Raw genomic sequence first — 21,329 nt, 5'->3', positions numbered from 1 at the left:
GTCTCCCAGTAAGAGTCAGGGCCCGAGGCTGGAGTCCCTCCGGGTTCCTGATGCCCGTAGGCTTTTCCCACAGTCCCTAAGTGCCTCTCTTTCCCTGCTCCCCTCGAGGGTCTGACTGACACCCATGGGTGTCCACAGGCACCGCGCACAGGCACCCCCATGTACTCAGCTACATATCCATGGAGGAACACATACACACACACCCACACACCCACACACACACACACACCGCCTGCAAACACTTTCACTGACACTTTCACATTCGCTCATGCACCCCTCTCGGATACATCCAGACGCACGCGCGCTCGCGCGCACACACACACACACACACACACACACACACACACACTGACACTCCCCCGCCCAGCTCACACGCACACTCACACGCGTGCACACTCACTCGCCCGTACAAACTCTCTCATACACACACAAAAACACACAGACACCCTCCCATTAATCCATCCATCCAACATACACATTCTCTCTCTCATACACATACACACTCTCTCACACACACACCCACAACACACACACACAGACACATACACATACACCCACACCAAATCAATCCATCTACCCAACACACACATACGTATACACACACTCTCTCTGATACACACACACACACACACACACACACACACACACACTCAGAGGCTCAGAGCCCCACGTCCCCGGGGGCGGGGGGGAGTTCCGAGCCACCCCTATTCTTTCTCCCCTCTCCCCCTCCTGTCCCCCCCTTCCCGGGCCTGACCATTCGGGAGGGGCTGGGCGGGGCTGGGCGGGGCAGAGGGGATCCCAGGCCGGCCGGGAGAGGAGGGGCTGGGACTGCGGGCTGCCAGGGGGCGGGGCCGGGGCGGGCTTTGGGAGTCCAGGCCAATGGGAGAACGGCTGGGCTCGACCCCGCCCTCCACCTCCTCCTGCGCAGCGCCCCCCCCTCCCGGGCTGCCCCCTGAGATGGGCGCACGGACAAGCTGCTGGGCAGACTGACAGACTGGCGGCGGGCCGGCTTCGCTGCGCTGCGCGGGGCTGGGCTCGGCCTCGGCCGCCGCCGCCGCCGCCGCCGCATCGGGGAGAAGAACTTGCCGAGGGGCGGGTGGAGGGGCCCGGCTTCCTGGAGCCCGGAGCCAGAGCCGGAGTCGGAGCCGGAGCCGGAGCAGGAGCTAGGGCACGTAGGGCGAGCACCCTCTCCTTGCACCCGGTATGTGTCTCACCCTTCCAGGTGTGTGTCCCAGGACCCTCCTCCTCTCCCTTTTCCCCTCCCTTCACGTTCCCTCCCCTCTGCGGCACCCTCTCAACTTTCCCCCCTTTCCCGGGACGGAGCTCAGAGCCAGAGCTTCCCATCCTGGGTCCCAGGACGGACCCACCCCAGCCGGGAAGAGGGAAGGCGGGCAGGCGCCCGGACCGGGCAGGTGAGCAAACTGAGCCTGGGGCCGGGAGAGATTTGCCCCGGGTCATCTGTCTGGACAGAGAAGCCTGGGCGCGGGCTACTGTACCGCCCTACCTCCTGTGCTGGGCGCCCGGCTATTGGCACCCGACGAGGAGTCCCTCAACTCCTGGACCAGGCTGGCCCCGGGGCCAGGCGGCCCCTTCCCGGAGTGCCTGTTGCTTGTTGGGGTGAGGAACTGATGGGGGCAGCTCTGTAGCGGGGCCCGGAGCCAGGCACTGCTGCTGACATCAATTAGCCCAGAAGCCCGAGGCAGCACTTGTCTGGGGGCAACCCAGGGCGTGCCCAGCCTGGCCAGGGGCTGCCGTCCAGCCTCAGGGTTACTGGCCAAGAGATTAGCAGCTGTTCCAGGCCTCCCCTCTAGAGCACCCAGCAGGCCCGCAGGAAATGAATGATTCATAGCATCTCTGCTATATCCCAGCCACAGGGAGCTTAGAGCTCCTTTGGTCCATTCCCCTCCTTTGACAACTAGGGAAACTGAGGCCCAGAGAGGGGAAGTCATTTACCCAAGGTCACCGAGGTGGTGAGAGGAAGCAGAAAGCTTCTGAAGCTCAGGTAGGGCTCTTGCCATTCTCCCAACCAGGCTCAGTTCAACTGAATTCCGTGAATATCAGCGAAATGCCTGCTGGGCGCTCAGCGGCTCAGAGTGAGGCCCGCGGGCAGCTCTGGAGCCTGGTCAAAAACTGATGTCTCTGTGTGTGTGTGTGTGTGTGTGTGTGTGTGTGTGTGTGTGTGTGTGTGTGTGTGTGTGTGACAGGCCTGGTGCGGTTCAAGCAAGTCAGACTTTTCAAGTGACAGTCCCTGCATTTGCTGGGGCCGGGGGAGTCTTGGGGCAAATCTCTGTCCCATCCTGGGCTGGAGGGGGGGCAGGTGGCTCCAAAGTCCCATCTCATGGGATCTTGGGGATAGAAAGAAACAGATGGGGAGAATTCCAAGATAAGTGTAATGAAGAGTCAGGAAAAAAGCAGGCAAAGTGCTCTAGGAAAATAAAAGCAGAGAGGACTCAAGGCTGGGTTTGAGAAGGGTAGGCTTCCTGGAGGATACTGGTTGCTGAGTTGTCCCGGGTCTGTCTCCAGCTCAGGCTGAGCCCACCTCTCCCTCTCCCCCACTCCAGACACCAATCTAGCTGCTGCAATGCCAGCACTCTGGAGGGCAGGGACACAGAGCCTTCCAAAGTCAGAGGGAAGGCCACAGGTAGTTGGGGCAGGGGTGGGGAGTTCTGGACCATAGGTCCTTAGAATGGCAGACTTCGAGGGGGCTTGGGATCATTTAGTCCAACCTTTTACTTTAGAAGTGCAGAAACAGAGCCTCGGGGAAGTCAAGTGACTTGCTAAAGGTCACACAGCTAGGTCAGTGATAGAGCTGCAAGGTCTTGGGAAGTTCCTTTGAATTCTCATTCTCCTTTCTGGTAGAGGGCTTATCCTTCTGGTGGGATAGAGGGGAGAGGGCTTTTGGGGGTGTCCTGATTGAAAATTGGGGGAGTTCATGGGGTCCCAGAATGGTGGAAGCTGGGAGGGACCTTGATCAACTATTCTCTTCCCTATTTTCCATAGAAGGAAACGAGTTGTGTGTGTGCGCGTGTGCACACACACAGGCGCGGGGGAGGATGCCCAGCTGTAAATGCTCTTGGGGGGCACTGAGGCTCTGCCTGGGTCTGGTTCCCTTTCCCAGGCTCTGCCAGGTGCCCTGCACTCTCTTGCCAACAGTGCCAGACACATCAGGAGAAGCCTGGCTCCAGGCTCCAAGCTGTCTGGTCAGCGGCAGCTGGGGCTCAGCAGATTTCTGCTGCAGGGCCCACGGGCTGGGCCATGGGGAGGCTTTTTGTGGCATTGCAGGGCTTCCCCCCTCTTTCTGTGCACGAGCTGTCAGTGCCCCCAGTAGCCAGTGGTTGGGAGAGGCAGTGCTGTGCCATTGGGCATGAGCAGACCCCTCAGGAGCCAAGCTGATGGCTTGGGAATTTTTCCCCCTTTCCCTCCAGAAGGCAAACTCAGGCTATGGGAGAGCAGAGAAACCAAGTCCCTTGTCTTATAGATGGGGAAACTGAGGCCCAAGGAGGTTTAGCCTAAGGATGTGCGGGGAGCTTTGGAGAGAGGCTAGTTCATGGTGGGGAAACAGGGACCCAGAAAGGGGGGACTTTACTTCCTCAAGGTCAAAGTTAGGCATCTGAGGTGGATTTTAAAGCAACTACTGAAGCTCCTATTTGCTGGGAGGGGGAGTTTAGAGAGGAGGAGGCCTCTGATTGGACCCATAGCACGCAGTCCCTGGAGGAGCCCAGGGGTGATAGGGTGGTTCTGGGTCCCCTTTCTGTAGTCCTGAGGCCCTGGGCAGAGGCAGGTCACATCTCGGGAGACCATGGACCAATCCCTCTGTCTGGGACCATTTGCCTAAATGATTTGCATGTGAATTGAATTGGAGCGGTGTAACCTGCCCCCTGCTCTCCCTTTTCTCTACCGCTTGCAAATAGGGGCTGTGGGCTAGTCTTCGGCAAACAGGAAGAAGCAGCTGCCTGCTAGGCCATTCTCCTGCTTACTCCATGCCTTCATGAGACAGGAAGACCCTCCCTCCTAGCCACCTCAGACTCAGGATTCAGGGTCACCTTTCCTCCTGGACTGCTCCCTGGGGGCCCAGATTCTGCTCCCAAGCAGGGCACAAGGGGCCATCCCTTCTAACCACTTCATTTAACTGGGGCCTCTGAGGCACCTGTGATAGTCTAAGGCTGTCGGTCCCGGAGACCCCTTCCGGCTCCAAGTCTGTGACCTCAGGGGTACAATTCGAACGGAGGTCCTTTGACTCTACCACCCTGCCTTCTTTTGTCTCCCACTTCTTCACATTCCCCTTTTGTCCTCCAGGACCCCAGGCTTATTAATGCCTCTCCCCCTTTCCTCACTGGGGAGTTCTGCGTCCCAAACTCAAACCGACTGAGTCCCTGATGTAAAGAAGACATAAATCCTGAAAACAAAAGCCCAGGGCACTGCCAGAGGGTATAGGAGAGGCCCTTAGGGAGGCCTGAAGGGAGGCCTCCTGGCCCTGACCTGGGAGGTAACAGGAACACAGGCCCTAGGCTTGAAGGTTTAGTGTTGGAAGGGACCGTGGAGACTGGTGTCACCTGCTCATGTGACAGCAGAGGAAACAGGCCCAGGAAAGGAACTGGCCTGATCTAGGATCGGGCCTCGAATCCCCTGGCTCGGAGACCTTCCCGCTTGGTGCAAGGGAACAGTGCAGTGCATGAAGAAGAGTGTGTGGGATGGACCCGCTGAGGGGAGAGTCAGGAGCCAACTGAGGGTCAGGTGTGTGGGATGGGACCACCAAGGGGAGAGCCAGGAACTGACTGAGGGTCAGTCACACACCTAATGTTTGCCTCTGTTAGCAGTGTGATCATCTCCACCCTAGAGATATGACAGGAAGGGCTGGGGCAGAGGGGAATGAGGAGAGGAAGAGGATTAGGACTCCTGCAGGACACAGGGAATGTGCTGTGGAAACCAGGATTTGCTGATTCAGCCTTAGCTTGTGTGTTGTCTTGACACAGACCTGGGTACGATTAGTTTTTAGATAAGATAGCATCACCACCACCACCTTATCACCACTGACAAGTATTAATGAAGTAAGTGCCTACTGTGTGCTGAGCTCTGGGGGTAAAAACAAAGGAAAAAAGACTGTCCCTGCCCTCAGAGAGCTCCTAGTTTGTCTAACGGGTGAGATGACATGCAGACCAGTATGTACATATGTTTTAGCGTTAAATTAGAGGGGTGCCTGGCTGCGCTGGAAACCAGGTCATTTCCCATGTTTGAGTAATTCCTTTGAAAGTGGAATTTTGCCCAATTTGTTAAAGAATGAATGAATGAGAAAGCATTTATTAAGCCCTGATGGTGTGCCTTGCACAGTAGTAAGAGCTGATACAAAAAGGGAGACCACCGTGCACTCCATTTGCTGATGTTCTAATGGGGGAGACAATACACAGAGGGTAGTGGGGGTCAGGAAGGGATCGCAGAGGGAAGGTCAGGTGATCCGCAGGGCAGTCAGTTAGTACACCCTTTCCCAAAGTAATAGTGCCATCAATTGGGGTCCCGTGACCAAGGAAAGAGGTGGAAATCAGGTCAGGGGGAGGTACACAGGGCAGGGCTGACGGTGGCTGGCTGCCAGAGATAGAAAGCGTGGTCTGCTCCATGCTGGGGTCCGATAGATGTAGCAGGCTTGGTGTTAGGTTCACTCTTACTCAGGGCCACTCCAATCCAGGGGGGAGAGGTGAGCGTGACTGGGCAGACTCTGGGGACCTCTCCAGAAATGTGCCACGTGCCCACATTTAAAAGGAGCTACAGACCTTTGGCATTTTAAGGTTCACAACATGCTCGGGAAACATTCTTAATTTACCCGTGAGGAAACTGATGTCCAATGATGTTGTGACTTTCCCAGGGTCCCCCAGCTACCAAGTGTGGGGAAAGGCAGTGTAATCAAATCTTCCTGGGTCTGGGTCCTGGGCGCTGGCCACTAACCAGGCCAAAGGGATCCAAAAGAGGGCTTTAGGGCTGGAAGGCCTAGAAAGGTTATCTAGGTTCCCCCCCCCCCTTTACAGATGAGGAAACTAGGGCCCAGAAAGACTTCTAGGACCACAGATTTAGAGGAGTCAGGGAACTTGAACCACCTAGTTCCCCCTGCTTACTTTACAGATGAAGAAGCCACAGATTCTAAGAGGCACCCAGGAGGAAGGAGGGCGGGCATGCCAGGCATCAAGGGGCAGCCTGTGCAAAGGGGTGGAGGTAGGAGATGGCATGGTGACTCAGAGAACAGCTGTTTGGCCCATTGGACTGGAGCAGAGTGCAAGGAGGGGAGATAATGTGAAATAAGGCTGACAAGGTAGGAATTTGACACAAAGCAATGTTTAGTAAACGTAATCAATTCCACTGTCGTGAATTTAAAACAAATTTCAAAGTACCATTAGTACTTTTTTAGCCCTCTAAGTACATGTATACTGTGGTGGAAGAATCTTTAATGTGAGAATTGGAAGAGACCTTAGAAATAGCTTGATTCCTTCATCTTCTAGAAAAGGAAACTGAGGCACTGAAAGATTAAACTAACTGGCCAAATCAAGTGTGGTGAGGAGTATTGAATGATTTATTTCTAAGCCATTGATTGCTATGCAAAATTCAGCTGCTGTTACTGTTATTACGAAAACCATTGGTACCCATCCCTGGCTAGGACAGAGAGAACCTTTTCTGGTTTTTCTGTCTTCATACTCCCAACTCACAGCTGTGTGTGTGCGCACATAAGATATCTCTAGTACGGATACCATGAGCAGAAAAGTCTTAAGATTTCTCTCTTCTTTTTTTTATGGATGCACATATCTATCTATCTATCTACACACACACCATTTATTTTTCTAGTTCTCCATCCACTTACTTAATTACTTCTTTATCTCTTTCTTTACTTTGAGCCTGGGTTTCATTCTGCTGGGGGAACGCTTGCTGTGGTATTGATTTCTGGGAATGCAGATCTAGAATTCTCCTGTGATATCTAGGCTTTAAGAATTGCCTGGGCCCCTCAGAGGTACAGTGACTTGTCAACGTCACACAGCCAGGGTGTGTCCCAAGCAGCACTTGAACCCAGGCCTTCCTGATTGCCCCTTCTTCCCCTAGGACTTGCTGCATTTCCTTTGTCTAGATTGCTAACAAAACACCTGTGCTTTGTGACCACCTACGTGTTTATGTATCTGAGTGTGCTTGTATGGTCTGAGGAGACAGAGCACATCGGTGCCCAGAACTGTCATGAAAAGTGCCATTTGGGAGGTGGCCTGTGGGCTCTAGGGGAGAGAAGGTCACACTCTACCTGGCAGAGGTGAGGTGGAAGGAGCTGCCAGGCACAGGGGCTGGGGCAGCCTGTGCTACAGCAGTCTTTGCATCCTACACACACACACACACACACACACACACACACACACACACACATCTGTGTATTTCTACATATATACACATGTAAGTATATGTGCACATGTTTGGATATGTATATAAGAGTGCACAATATATTTGTGGGGAGAGAGACAGAGAAAAAGACATAAGGAAAGAGATAGAGGAATAGAGATAGAGAGACAGAGAGAGCAAGAGAGATCACACAGGTGGGAGGAAAACCAGTGTCCAGTAGAGCAGAAAGGTCAAAGAAGGAAGAGAACTGATAGAAGGCCCTCATGTTTGGCCGTCAGGAGATCACAGGCAGCTTTGGGAAGAGCGGTCCTGGCTGCGTGGTGAGGTTAGAGGTCAGATTGCAACAAAAGCAGACACGTTTTTTAAGAGTTTGGCTGAGCTCAGGAGGGAAGTCTGGAGATGAGAGCTGGGGCAGGCTCCAGGCTCTGGGGAAGGTCTTCCTTCCTTTCTTCCTTCCTTCCTTCCTTCCTTCCTTCCTTCCTTCCTTCCTTCCTTCCTTCCTTCCTTCCTTCCTTCCTTCCTTCCTTCCTTCCTTCCTTCCTTCCTTCCTTCCTGGAAAGACTTGGCCATGTTTGCTGGCAGGAAGGAAGGAACAAGTTGATGGGGGAGGCTGAAGATTTAGAGGCAGGGGGATGATGGTTCGGGTTCCATCTACTAGAGGAGATGAGCGAGGAGGGGACTAAAGGTGCTTGTAGAGGGGCCTGGTGAGGAGAAGGGCCCACTTCATGTCACAGACTACGACTAAGAGAGGGAGAGAGTCAAGGTCGATGTCAAGGGCTTTTGAGATAAAGATGAGAGAAGGAGGGGTTCGTACTGCATGGCCTCTGTTTTCTCAGTGAAATAAGAACTAAGGGGGGGGGAGCCTCTCGAGGACAGACGACCCTGGAACTGGGGCTACAGAAGCCTGCAGAATGAACGGCAGCCCCTGCTCTCGGGGGCTTCCCCTCTGCCCCTGCAGTGAGGACCCCGGTGACATGGCATGGTCAGAATGTAGAACGTGAGTAGGCAGTGCGGTGGCGTGATTTCTTCTGGCTCTGTTCAGGAGTGGGTGAGGAGCAGTGGAGGAGGTGCGTGCAGGTGTTGGAAGTGACCCAGGATTGGGGTTTAGTGAGAGAAGGCAGGGAACAGGACGAGGGAGCCAGGGATGGGAGAGCAGAGGGCAGCTTAGAGTTGAGTTGGTTAGCTATGGGACCAAGCCTGCAGAGGGAAAGTGAAGCCAGAACAGGGGTCTTCTCTCAGGCTGAGAAAGGCCTGAGGGGCTAAGGGAGGGGAGGGAGGGGGAAGCATGACTTGAGGAGGGGTGAGGACAGGAGAGATGGAGTGATAGGAGGTTACCATTCCATAGAGCACTGTTCTTAATTTTCTTTGTCTCAGGGACGCTTTGGGCCATTGGGCAAAGCCTAGGGACCCTTCCTCAGAATCGTGTTTGCTGCCTGCATTCAGAATGAAAGGAAACACTAAGTTCTAGCTAAAAGTTAATGAAAAGAAAGATGTATTTTCCTGTCCCACTTCCAGGGGCCCCAGAAGCTTTAATAAGAGAAGTCGAACATTGTTGGAAATGAGGAGCTCCCCACAGCCCCATCCTCCAGTTCTCTAACACATGCCTGCACATTAGAAGGCGGCATGGTACAGTGGATAGATCACCGGTCCTGGAGTAAGCAAGACCTGGGTTTGAAGCCTGCCTCAGATGCATGGAACCTTGGCCAAGTCATCTGACCTCTGTGGGCCTGTCTCCTCATCTGTATAATCAGGGGATTAAGTTCACTTACCTCTAATGCCTTGTCCAGCTCTTAGAAATCCTTTATAAAAGATTGAATCTCAGATGTCTGTGTGCAGGTTGGATAGGCTGAATGGTCTTTGGAGAGTTGGTGTGTAGATACATGTGTGCGCATGTGTGTGTGTGCGTGTGTGTGTTTGTGTGTGTGTGTGTGTGCCCACGAGCATACCCCATCAGATGACAAGAGAACAATAATCAGAATATTATTGTCCGTTCAGTTCTTTACCACCTTGGTGGTAGAAGCTTTTTCCTTTGAGGAATAGACAGCCACGCAGCCCTCCCTGCTCCCCACGCTCAGCAGAGCACTTGGAGGGAGCCTTGGCGTCCTCAGGGAGACCCCTCTGTAAGGTACTGTCAGTCTGGGGCAGTGGCTGAGGGTAGATCACTCTGCCTCTACGCCTTGCTGAGATCCTCATCTGGCCCTGCTCTGGACCCACCCATGTCCACCGCAGGTGGCCCCCGAGGAAGTGCCAGACACCTCCAGGGCTGAGCACAGTGCCCTGTACATTGTAGGCACTCGATGCATGCTAGGTCAGATGCATGCTAGGTGACTGACCGACAGAAGGCAGGATGGCCTGGGGGAGCAAACAGAAGGCTGTAGCTGAGTAGGGAGGAGAAAGCTCCTTTTGTGCTGGGATGGGGGTGGTCTCTGTGACCTTTGAAAAGTGAGGAGACTTCTCTAGAGAGTGTTTACCTGAAGGTCAGTGCAGGGGGAAACTGAGGCAGCCCAGGGAAAGGAAGGGACTTGCCCAAACTCACACAGCCCAGGACCCCTGCCCTTCCCCCAGCCACTATCCCCCAGGTACATTATCTCCCTTTGACACCTTAGCACAATACTTCTCACACAGTAAACACTTAATAAATGCTTTTCATTCGTTCTTTCCATCTGACAGGGTACTTTCTACGCAGTGAGGCCCCATTAGTCCCATTTTACAGAGGAGGAAAGTGAGGCTGAGACGTTAAGTGATCCTCTGACAGCTCAGACTGCTTGAGCTGGGTCTAGAATCAATGGGCATTTCTTATGAGCCAGGCACCGTGAGCTCCAAATAAAATGGTCCAATGTCCCATGAGGATTCCTGTCACTTAGTTCACATGCATTTATTTAGCTCTTACTGTGCTCAAGACTCTGTGCTAAACACTAGGAATATAAACCCAAAAGGCAGCCCTGCCCTCAAAGGGGCTTACATTCTAATGGGGGAAGACATCTCCTGAAAAGGAGTGAAAAGGCAGGAGGCAGGGGAGGGGGTTGAAGGCAAAAGAGTGGACAGTGTCATGGACCAAATGAGATAATATTTGTGAAGTGCTTAGCACAGTGCCTGGCACATTGCATTATGAAGCACATAGTAGGTTCTCAATACTCATTCCCTTCCCTGCCCTTGCACAATGTGAAAGGCTCATTGCCTCTTAGCTTGGGAGCTGGATGGGACCTTAGAGGTCATTGAGTTTAACCTTCTCCTTTTTATAGAAGACGAAACTCAAGTGACTTTTCCCAGGTCACAGGGAGGGGCATGGTCAGGATTCAAACCCAGGGCCTCAGACTCCAAAACCCTCTCTGCATTACCACCCTGACTCCCCAAGGGGTTAGCCCACGTGATCTCTGAGTTACATTTATGCTTGAAATCCTGTGATTCTGTAAGCTAGAATCCCGGAAGCAATCACAAGTCCCCACACCCCACTGGTCATAGGGGAGATAAGCCTCAGTGTGTCTGGGAAGGGCTGCTGGTAGCCTCCAAGGACAGAGGGCTCTCACTGCTCCTTGCCCCGCCTCCCCAGGTTCAGGTGCTGGACAGGGATTCTCTGGTTGAGACTGGAGAGACTGAGAGAGAGCTCTGCTCTGCTTTTAGACTAGAGAGTGTTTTCTTAAGGGATATCCATTAGCTTTCCACGAGGTCATTTTGTCTTTCCTGCATTAACGTCCTCTTTGTCTCCAGGCTCCCCAAGCCTAGGTGAGGACAAGCCCTGGCAGAGCCCACCAGCCTTGGGTGGCTGAGTAAGGAGGACCGGGTGAAGAAGCTTGTCAACCCCTCAGCAGAGGGAGCTGGCTTCTTCAGCCCTCCCTCTTAGGGAGAGCCTCTCCTCAGCTGTGGAGGGTGTGGACCTGTGATCCTGCTGGCCTTTTGGGTCTGGCCGTCAGGGAGCTTTCTTGTTAACCCTGCTTCCTTTGCTCTGGGTTGGACTTGGCAGTCCTAAATGTTCAAGCCCTAAATAAGGGGCCTCAAAGTGTCCCCTGTGAGTTACTTGAGGTAAAGAATTTAATTGGCCCAAGGGGTGGGAAGAACTGAGTGGATGAAGTATGTAGTCTGAAATGCTGGCAAGCTTGCTTCCAGTCCCTACCTTTGAGGTCTGTAAGTCCTCACTCCTCAGGGCAATGCTTTTCACATTTTGGGGGGGTTTTCTTTGTAGGAGTGAGAGCACTGTTGCTGATTGTGTGGTTATTTTTAATCCTAGCTTGTTATTGTAATGGCCTTCCCTATGTGAAAGTTTATCTATTGGGGATCAGTTTCCAGCTGGAGGGGGCTGACTTCAGTGGACTCAGATAGGGGCCCAGTCCATCCCTGACCAGGAATCCCTTCTTCAACAGCCCTGACAAACTGTCCTCTAGTTTTGGCTTGGAGATCTCCAGGGATGAGAAGCCTGCCTTTTCAGGAGTTCTTCACCTTGTGTGTTATCATGGAGCCCTTTGGCAGGCTGGTGGAGCCTGGGGATACACAAAGCAAAACCATAGGATTTCAAAGAAAACCAATTATACTGAAATAAACTCATCAAAACAGACACAGACACACAAACAGACAAACAAAGCCAAGCCCACAGATCCCAGGTTCAGAGTGCCTGCACTCTCTCCTGGGCAATCTCTTCCACTTTGGGACCCCTCGAATTGTTAGCAAGTTTTCCCTAGTTTGAAGCCTGAATGAGGAGCTGGCTGGCCAGTGTCCCAGATGAGAGTGCCCTTCTTGAGGGCAGGAACTGTCCAGAGCCTGGCATCTAGTAGGTGTTTGCTGACTGACTGACTGACTGACAGGCAGGATTCACTCATAGGGCCCTTGGCTTGAAATCTCTTTTCTCTGGACTGCTGTCTCTCTGCTGAGATGGTAGCTTCCCTTTGATCAGAGGTTTTTATTCAGAGGATGGATGGCCGCTCCTCGGCACCGTTAGGAGGGGTCATCGGCCAGGGATTGGCTGGATGAGATGACTTGAGAGGTCCCATCCAAGTCTGGGATGCTTGTAGCATAGAACACAGTCAGAGATGAGAGGGAGCTAACGTATCATGTCAGTCCTGCCCACACTGTTACAGCAGAGGAGACTGAGGCCCTGAGAATGGAAGTGGGAGTGGTCCTCCAAGCCCCTAGGCCACTGTGCTTCGCACTATGGCAAGGGCCTTTCCAGCTCTGAGGTCCCTGGAGTCAAAGGCTTTCATACGAAGTTCAGAGAAATGAGTCTCTGCAGGTGTGTTCAGTTTGTTTGTGGCCTCACCATATTCTTTTCCATCTAAGATATAGGACTGGCTTAGAATAAGGTCATCTGCTCCAGCCCCTTCACTTTACAGATGAGGAGACTGAGTCCCGGAGAGGGGAAGGGGCTCCCCTGAGTCTCACATCAGTAATGTCGTGTCCAGATGCCTCATGTCAGCAGAAGCCCTTACATTCACTCCTGTCACCTACAGAGGACCCTCTTTCCCTCTGGGTCCTTTGTCTTCTTTCTTTGGGCCTTCTCTTAGACTGTCAGAGTCATTTGGTTGTATTCCTGGTCCGGTGTCTTAGTCAGTCATTCAACAACCTCTGTTAAGTGCTTTCTGGGGGGCCACACCAGGATAGGGGCTGGGGAGACAAAGAAGGGAAAAAAGTCCTTTCCCTGAAGGGGCTCACATTCTAATGGGGGAGAAAACCTGCCCAGCGTGTGCACAGAGATGTCCAGGGTGATTGGCAGCTCCTCTGGGCTGGGGGGAGGGAAGATCTTTCCTGATTCCCCACCAGAAGCCCATTGCCTTTCTCCCCTCCCCAGTTACCTCAGATTTTATAGATACTTTTACACGTACGTGTTGCCTCCCCCAGTGAGATGCATGCTCTTCGAGGGCAGGGACTGCTATCCCTGCCTCAGTGTCTCCAGCACCGAAACAGTGGCTGCCACATAGTAGATGCTTAGTAACAGCAAACATTTACTAGGCGCCTACTGTGTGCCTTGAGAGCTCACATACTAGCCGAGAAGCTCCCAATCACTTTCCCTTTCTGGGCCTCAGTTTCCCCCATGAAAAAATTAGGGGATTATATTTGATCTCTCAAACATCCTTTGCAGCCTGAAGCCATCCTCTGTATTTGATCCTCCTTCAGTGGCTCTGTGAGATCCCTGTGGCTCTCATTGGGAGGGAGGAGGAAGAGGGGAGAAAGGAGAAGGAAGGGAAGGTGCTCCCTGATCCCTCCTCCTCCCTCCCCTCCCTTCCCATGCTCTGAACTTCCTGTCTGTGTCTACCATGGTTACTTTAAGAAATGCCAAGGAAACTTTCTCTGAGTTGCAGGATCCCGTCAGTCAGAGGCCTTGGTTTGCTTTCCAAGAGCCCAAACATAAATCTGGCAGGTGTTTACAGCCTAGGGGAAGCAGAGGCCAGGCCTTCTCTTATGCAGAGAGAAATAGCCTGCAGCAGCATCCTGCTTTGGGGAAGTGTCAGCTGATTCTGGGGCTGGACAACGATGAAGGAAGGGAGTATTAAGTAGGAAGAGGAAGCTCCCAGACTTGTATACCCCAAGCCCTGGAATCCCAGCAGGACTGACTGCTCAGCTGTGGCCTTCTCCAGTGGCCTGGCCTGCAGAGCTGAGCTGGGGTGGACTTACGCTTGGTTGGCTGATTTCCCCCTCCCCTGCAGGATAAATCCCCAAATCCCCCTGGAAGGAGACAGAGCCAGCCTGCCTGCCTGCCTGCCTGCCTTCCTTCCTTCCTTTCTTCCTTCCTTCCTTTCTTCTCATCTTCCTTCCTTCCCCCTTCCTTCCTTTCTTCCTTCTTCTTTCCCTTCCTTCCTTCCTCCATCCCTCCTTCTCTCCCTTTCTTCCTTCCTTTCCCCTTCCTTCCTTCCTTTCTTCTTCCCTCCCTCCCGTCCTTTCTTCCCCTTTCCCTTCTTCCCTTTCTCTTACCTCCTTCCCTCCTCCCTTCCTTCCCTCCTCCCTCCCTTCCTTCCTTCCTTCCTTCCTTCCTTCCTTCCTTCCTTCCTTCCTTCCTTCCTTCCTTCCTTCCTTCCTTCTTTCCTTCTTTCCTTCCTTCTTCCCTCCCTCTCTTCCTTCCTTCCCTTTTTCCTTCCTCCTTCCCTTCCTTCCTTCCTTCCCAGGGTAAGTTCAGGCTGAGAATGCAGCTAGGGTTAGAAAGTTACAGGATGGTTTAGAAAGTCTGATTCCAAAGGGTCAACTCTAGAGCTGCAGGGACCTCAGAAGTCACCTAGTCCATTCTCCTTTTTTTTTACAGATGAGGAAAACAAGGCCCAGAGAGGTTTGGGTTTTATCCAAAGTCACATAGGCACTAAGTTGAAAAGGCAGGATTTGAACCTGGCACCTCTTGACTCCAGTCCCATCTTCCCTCTCTCATCAGCAAAGCTTGTCCTTAGAGGTGAGCAGAATGCTTTTTTTGTTTTTGTTTTTGTTTTGGCCAGGGTATGATGACAAGGACCCCACTTTCCTTCTGAGTTCTGGAAGGTCTGTGAGTGACTGGGGCCATGTGGAACAATGAGTAGACTGGCCTTGGAGTCAAGAGAAGCCTGGGTTCAGACTTTAGTTCTGACACTTCCTAGCTTTGTGACCCTGAGCGAGTCCCTTAACCAATCTCTGTCTCAATTTCTTCATCTGTAATATGGGCACAGTAATTGTGCCTCCCTCCTGGGGTGTGATGAGGTCCTGCACTGCAGACCTTCAGGCACTTAGAGAAATGTGAGCTGTGGTTATTATTGTGACTCTTGGCAGAAAGGATCATGGGTCTGGTGTCTGGCTCCTCCCTCCATCCCAAGCGAGACGGCAGCATCCTTAGACCCCAGTCCCCAATCTTTGCCTTTCATCTCCTGCTGCAGCACTTCTAACTTTCATCCAGTCCCATGTCCAGGGAGGCTGGGCGAGGGTCACAACCTCTCATTTCTCCAGAAGGTTTTCTTTGCCCTGACTCCGTCAAGGAATGTCAGGGCTTATTATCTCTCTTGTAGAGCACAGAAAAGTGACTTTCTTAGGATCACTAATCTAGCAAAGGCCAGCTCCGGGATTTGAACCCACGGCCCCCAGCACCTCTGTCCTCTTGTCCTAGGCCATGTCCATGGGACACAAGATGCTTTGGGAGCTGTTGTGGTCTTTTGAGCTTAGCTCATTCCTTCCTTCCAAAGCAGTCTAGTCTGGGGGAGAGAATAATGGATTTGGAACCAGGAGACCTTGGATAAATCAGTCATCTCCTTGGACCTCAGTTTTCCCATCAGTAAAATGGGAATCATCCTTGTGTTACCTGTCGCACAAGGTGACTGTGAGGAAAGAATACAGTTACAAATCATTGATATCTTTTTTGTTTTTAATTGCCTTTATTTCAACTCTATCTCCCCATGCCCCTCCCCAGAGCCAGCCCTGGTGACAAAGGATAAAAAAGAAAGCGGAATAAAAGCTGGTCAGCTGAAGAAACCAGGGCACCACTGAGTGTGATAGTGAAGGGATTCCTCAGTCCCTCAGCTCTGCAAAGAAGCAAGTGAAGGGTCTGTAGGCTCATCATAATGCTGCTGGCTGGGGTAGTACCAGCTGCCTCAGGGCCCTTCTCTGCCCTCAGGTTCTGGGACTTCGAGGAATCTCAGAGAAGGGATGAGCAGAAACTTGTGCCTGGCCAGAGCTGGGGCTGAGCCTGCCATTCTGACCCTGAGTATTACAGCAGGGCGCCTTTCTCCCACCCCAGCCTGATAAAAGTCCATGCAGAGCGGGTCCCTCTGCCCTTTTCTAGTTTTAGTCCTAATTCATTCCGAGAAACCAGAAAGTATGCGGCTATTCTCCTGAACATTCAGTGTCTGCTCTGTCCTCGGTGGAGATTTTATAGCTCCTTTTCTAAGGGCCTGAAGACATTAAACACATGTGATGCTCCATTCTCTTGGAGAGCGATAAGGGGAGAGGAAGGTTTATTTTAAGGATCTTGGGCAGAACTGATAAGAGCCAAGACACAAACAAAGGCTAAGAGTGGGGAGAATTCAGCAAGCAGAGGCAGGTAGTGTCCAAGACAGCAGGGACCTTAGACACCCCGAATCCACCTCCCCATTTTACAGAGGAGAAAACTGAGCCTCAAGGTGGGGTGGAAGGAAGGGTCTTACTCATGGTGAGATTGCTAGTATAAGAGTTATGATTTGAGACCAGGTCCCCTGCATCCCAAAGCACGGTTCTTGTAACCCACTTACCCCTTTCACGCTCCTTATGATACCTCTCGTGAACCCCTTTGCTCTCTGCTCATGTCAGGTAACTCATTCAACCTTGTAGTTATTTGGGGCAGGGAAGCTTCCTGGGGGCAGGGATGGGGTCTTCATCACTTTGTCTCCTTCATGGGGCCCTTCCCATAGTGGATACCCAAATGTTTGAATGAATGGATGGATGGATTATTGAAGAAACAACAGTCAGACTGAGATCAGATGCAATTAGCAAGGTGTTGACATTTACTATGAAAATCAATTATCCAAATTCACTTTCACTAATCCAAAGCTGTATAGAGCCACATCCTTGCTTGGTCTTTCCCAGGCTGATTCTGCCATGTTTACATTCTTTTTAAACAGCAAGTTTGTGTAGAGGCTATGGAGACCTCATTCTCCTACCCTCCCGTTTCTACCCTTCCCTGCTTGTGTGGGGTTCCCCTAGTCTGGGGAATTGAGAGACTTTCCCCTGCAGTCCCTTTCAGTTCAAATCTTCTCTGGTGTCCCAGCTTACCAAGAGACAGCCTAGGGCCATGTCCACAACTAAATCCATATTTCCCAATCGAACTGAGGATCTACTGCTGTGGATCTTTGGACAAATCTCTTCCCCACCCTGGGTCTCCCTTTCCTTCTCTATATGCAATAAAGAGTTTGGATTAGATCACTAAGATATCTTTCAGCTCAAAATTTTGTCATAGTTAAATGAGAAATAGGCAGATATTCAGTTAACAAGCATTTATTAGGCACCTACTGTGTGCCAGGCATTGTGGGAGCTTGAAGTCTAAAAGGGGAGATGGTATGCAAACAACTTTGTGCAAATAAGATGTGGACAGAAGGAATGGGAAATAATCAACCGAGGGAAGGCATGGGGATCAAGAAGGATTGGGAAAGGGCTCATACAGAAGATGGGATGTTAGCCAGGACTTGAAGGAAGCCGGGAAAGTGCACAGTCAGAGCAGAGTTCTAGGGATGAGCGGAACTCCTCAGATGGTGAAGGTGATGGTGGGGTCCAGCAGAGAAAGAATTAAGCTTAGATATGGATCTAGCTGAACGGAATAGTAAATCTAGTGCTGGACCTGGAGGAAGGAGGTGAATTCAAGTCCCACATGAGATACTTACTTAGCTGTGTGGCTCAGGTTCCTTAGCTGTCAAATGGGGATAATAATAGCACCCCCTTTCTGGGATTTTTGTTAGGCTCAAATGAGATAACACTTAAAGTGCTGTATAAATGCTGGTTATTATCTTCATTCTCATCCCACCACCATTATCATCTTCCTCTTGACCCCCTTCATCACCACCACCACCACCACCACCACCATCATCATTACCTTCATCACCATCATCACCACCACCACCACCACCACCATCATCACCTTCATCACCATCACCATCATCACCATCACCACCACCACCACCACCACCATCATCACCTTCATCACCATCGCCATCATCACCATCACCACCTCCACCACCACCACCACCATCATCACCTTCATCACCATCACCACCTCCACCACCACCACCACCATCATCACCTTCATCACCATCGCCATCATCACCACCACCACCACCACCATCATCATTACCTTCATCACCATCATCACCACCACCACCACCACCACCATCATCACCTTCATCACCATCGCCATCATCACCACCACCACCACCACCACCACCACCATCATCACCTTCATCACCATCATCATCATCACCATCACCATCACCATCACCACCACCATCATCACCTTCATCACCATCGCCATCGCTACCACCATCATTTGCTTTATTATCACTATAATCATCATTATCATCTTCATCATCACCATCATCACCATTGTTATAAGGGCAGAGTCCAGAGACTGGATTCAGAATCATCTGGATTATTTGCTTATTTAAATTGAGATTGAATTTAGACCTGGGTTCAAGTGCTGCTTCTGATACATACTGGCTGTGTGACCCTGGGTGAGTCACTTAGCCTCTAAGTGCTTAAGACAACCCTCTAGGATTAGAAGTTGCAGGGAATGTGCTGACTTGCACTGGGAGGGAGGGGTCACCTCACCTGGGAGCTCCATGAAATCACAGGTTCTGTTGCTGCTGACCCCAAATCTACCTCTCTGTAACTCTGCTTATTGATCCCAGCTCTGCATTTTTTTTTTGGGTTAGGTAATGGGGTTAAGTGACTTGCCCAGGGTCACACAGCTATTTAGTGTTATGTGTCTGAGGTCAGATTTGAACTCAGGTCCTCCTGAATCCAGGGCTGGTGCTCTATCCACTGCACCACCTAGCTGCCCCTTAAAGCTCCTTGTAATTTATTTTATTTTATTTTATTTTATTTTATTTTATTTTATTTTATTTTATTTTATTTTATTTTATTTTATTTTATTTTATTTTATTTTATTTTATTTTATTTTATTTTATTTTATTTTATTTTATTTTTTTAGGCAATTGGGGTTAAGTGACTTGCCCAGGTTCACACAGCTAGTAAGTGTCAAGTGTTTGGTCTGAGGCCAGATTTGAACTCAGTTCCTACTGACTTCAGGGCCAGTGCTCTATCCACTGTGCCACATAGCAGCCTCTTCAGTTCTGCCTTCTTGAGGAAAAAGCAAACAAACAAAAGTCTAAGGTTTCTTCCCCATGACAATGCCACCGATGGCTGAGGACAGTTTCCATAGCTCATTTCAAATTTTGTTTAAAAAATACTGATGTTTTTTCCTCTTTAGAGCATTTTCATTGCCAAATGAATCCTTCCCCCTGCCCTCATCAGAAAACTGTTCCTTGAAGCCAAGAATAAAAAAGAGGGCCAAAGCAGTTTAGAAAAGCTGGCCAATACCTCACCCGCTCTGACTGTATATGTATGCGGTGTTCCCCACTTATCGTCCCCAACCTGTGCAAAGCAAGGTCCTGGGCATCTCCTGTTCTCTATTTTCTTCCACCAGCCCTCATATGGAATGATCTTCACCATCCTGGGCTATTTGTTCATTTGTTCATCCATTTGTTCCTTCAGCATGCATTTCTTAAGTGCTACTCTGTGCCTGCCACTGAGCTAGTACTGGTGATAGACCAGAACCTGACACTCTCCCCTTTGTCAATGCCCTTCTCTAAGTGTGGTTGCCAGAACTGAGTGGGGCTCCGACCAGCATGATGCCAGTCAGCAGCAGGACAATGACATCCTCTGTTCTGTGGACCACCTGTTTCTATGAATGTAGCCCAAATAACCCCCTTTCCCTCTGTGAGTGTTGACCCTCACTGAGCTCTTGTCCACCAAAACACCACGCTTTCCCCCCCAGACAACCTGATATCTGGGCCTCATCTTCCCCATCTTGTACTGGGGCAGTTGATTTTTTGGTCCCAATTATAGACTTTCCATTTATCCCTAAGAAATCTCATCTTATTTAGCGTCAGCCTATGATTTCAGCCTGACGAGATCATGACTTTGCTGTTCAGTGCAGGAGACTTTCCTCCTAGCCAATCCTTGCTGTTGCTCATACATGGCACTGTCTCCTGACTCCAGCCTTTGCATGGTCTCTCCCCCATGCCTGCAGGGTTCTCCCTCCTTACCTCCACATCCTGGCTTCCTTTGCTTCCTTCAGGACTCAGGCCAGCTCCCACCTTCTGCAGGAAGCCTGGCCTGCTCTCCCGTTCCTTTTCCTTCTAAATACAATCTCTAGTTTCTGTTCTGATAATGACAAGGATGATGATGCTAATGATAATGGTACCTTCTCTCTGAGATTATCTTCTATCTATTCTGCATATATTTTGTCTGTGCAAAGTGGTTGCATCTTGTCTTCCTCATTTGACTGTGAGCCTCTCTAGGGCAGGGGCAGGTGTTTTTTTTTTTTTACCCCCAGCACCTGGAACATTGCCTGGTACACAATAGGTGCTTAATAACTGCTTATTGAAGATAATTATCAGTACTTTCATCCAAGTCACTCATAAAAGGTATTAGTCAATAAAGGTGAAGGATGGATGTCAGGGACACCTCACCAGAGATAGCCATTGAAGCTTGACATTGAACCACTAAGTACCCACTTTGGTGCAGGCCAGTCAAGCAACTTCAAGCCAGTTCTAATGTCATCTAATTGTACTATCACCTACCTCATATTTATCTACTATGTCCACAGGAATAGCACAAGAGGCTCTTGAAAACTTTATTAAAAACTAGGTAAACTCTATCGTTCATCAAATTACCAATTTAGTAATAGAGAGAGAAGAGAGCTGGAGATAGAGAGACAGAGAGAGAGAAGAGGAGAGACAGACACACACACAGAAAGAGAGAGACAGAGAGAGAAGAGGAGAGACAGACACACACAGAGAGAGAGAGAGACAGAGAGAGAAGAGGAGAGACAGACACACATACAGAGAGAGACAGAGAGAGAAGAGGAGAGACAGACACACACACAGAAAGAGAGAGACAGAGAGAGAAGAGGAGAGACAGACACACACACAGAAAGAGAGAGACAGAGAGAGAAGAGGAGAGACAGACACACACACAGAAAGAGACAGAGAGAGAGAAGAGGAGAGACAGACACACACACAGAAAGAGAGACAGAGAGAGAGAAGAGGAGAGACAGACACACACACAGAAAGAGAGAGACAGAGAGAGAAGAGGAGAGACAGACACACACACAGAAAGAGAGACAGAGAGAGAGAAGAGGAGAGACAGACACACACACAGAAAGAGAGAGACAGAGAGAGAAGAGGAGAGACAGACACACATACACACACACAGAATGGTGGGGCATGGCCTGTCCTTGTTGAAGTGAGGCTGGCTTTTAATGTTTTCTTGTGGCTCATAGTTATTTT

At 50.8% G+C, this 21,329-nt stretch overlaps 1 protein-coding gene across 1 annotated transcript in view; it reads left to right on the top strand.

The window, feature by feature from the left end:
* The first annotated feature begins 963 nt into the window (after positions 1–963).
* Positions 964–21,329, top strand: part of KCNS3 (potassium voltage-gated channel modifier subfamily S member 3) — a 46,965-nt gene continuing 26,599 nt past the window's right edge. Inside the window, 1 exon segment of the mRNA XM_078149222.1 lies at positions 964–1,201. The gene's annotated coding sequence lies outside the window, so the exon portion shown is untranslated.

This window comes from Phascolarctos cinereus, unplaced genomic scaffold (genome assembly GCF_003287225.1).
Source record: "Phascolarctos cinereus isolate Bilbo 61053 unplaced genomic scaffold, phaCin_HiC Scaffold_2;HRSCAF=192, whole genome shotgun sequence".
Classification (NCBI taxonomy): domain Eukaryota; kingdom Metazoa; phylum Chordata; class Mammalia; order Diprotodontia; family Phascolarctidae; genus Phascolarctos; species Phascolarctos cinereus.
The sequence above is the reverse complement of the archived record's forward strand: the minus strand, read 5'-3'. Positions and strand labels throughout refer to the sequence as shown.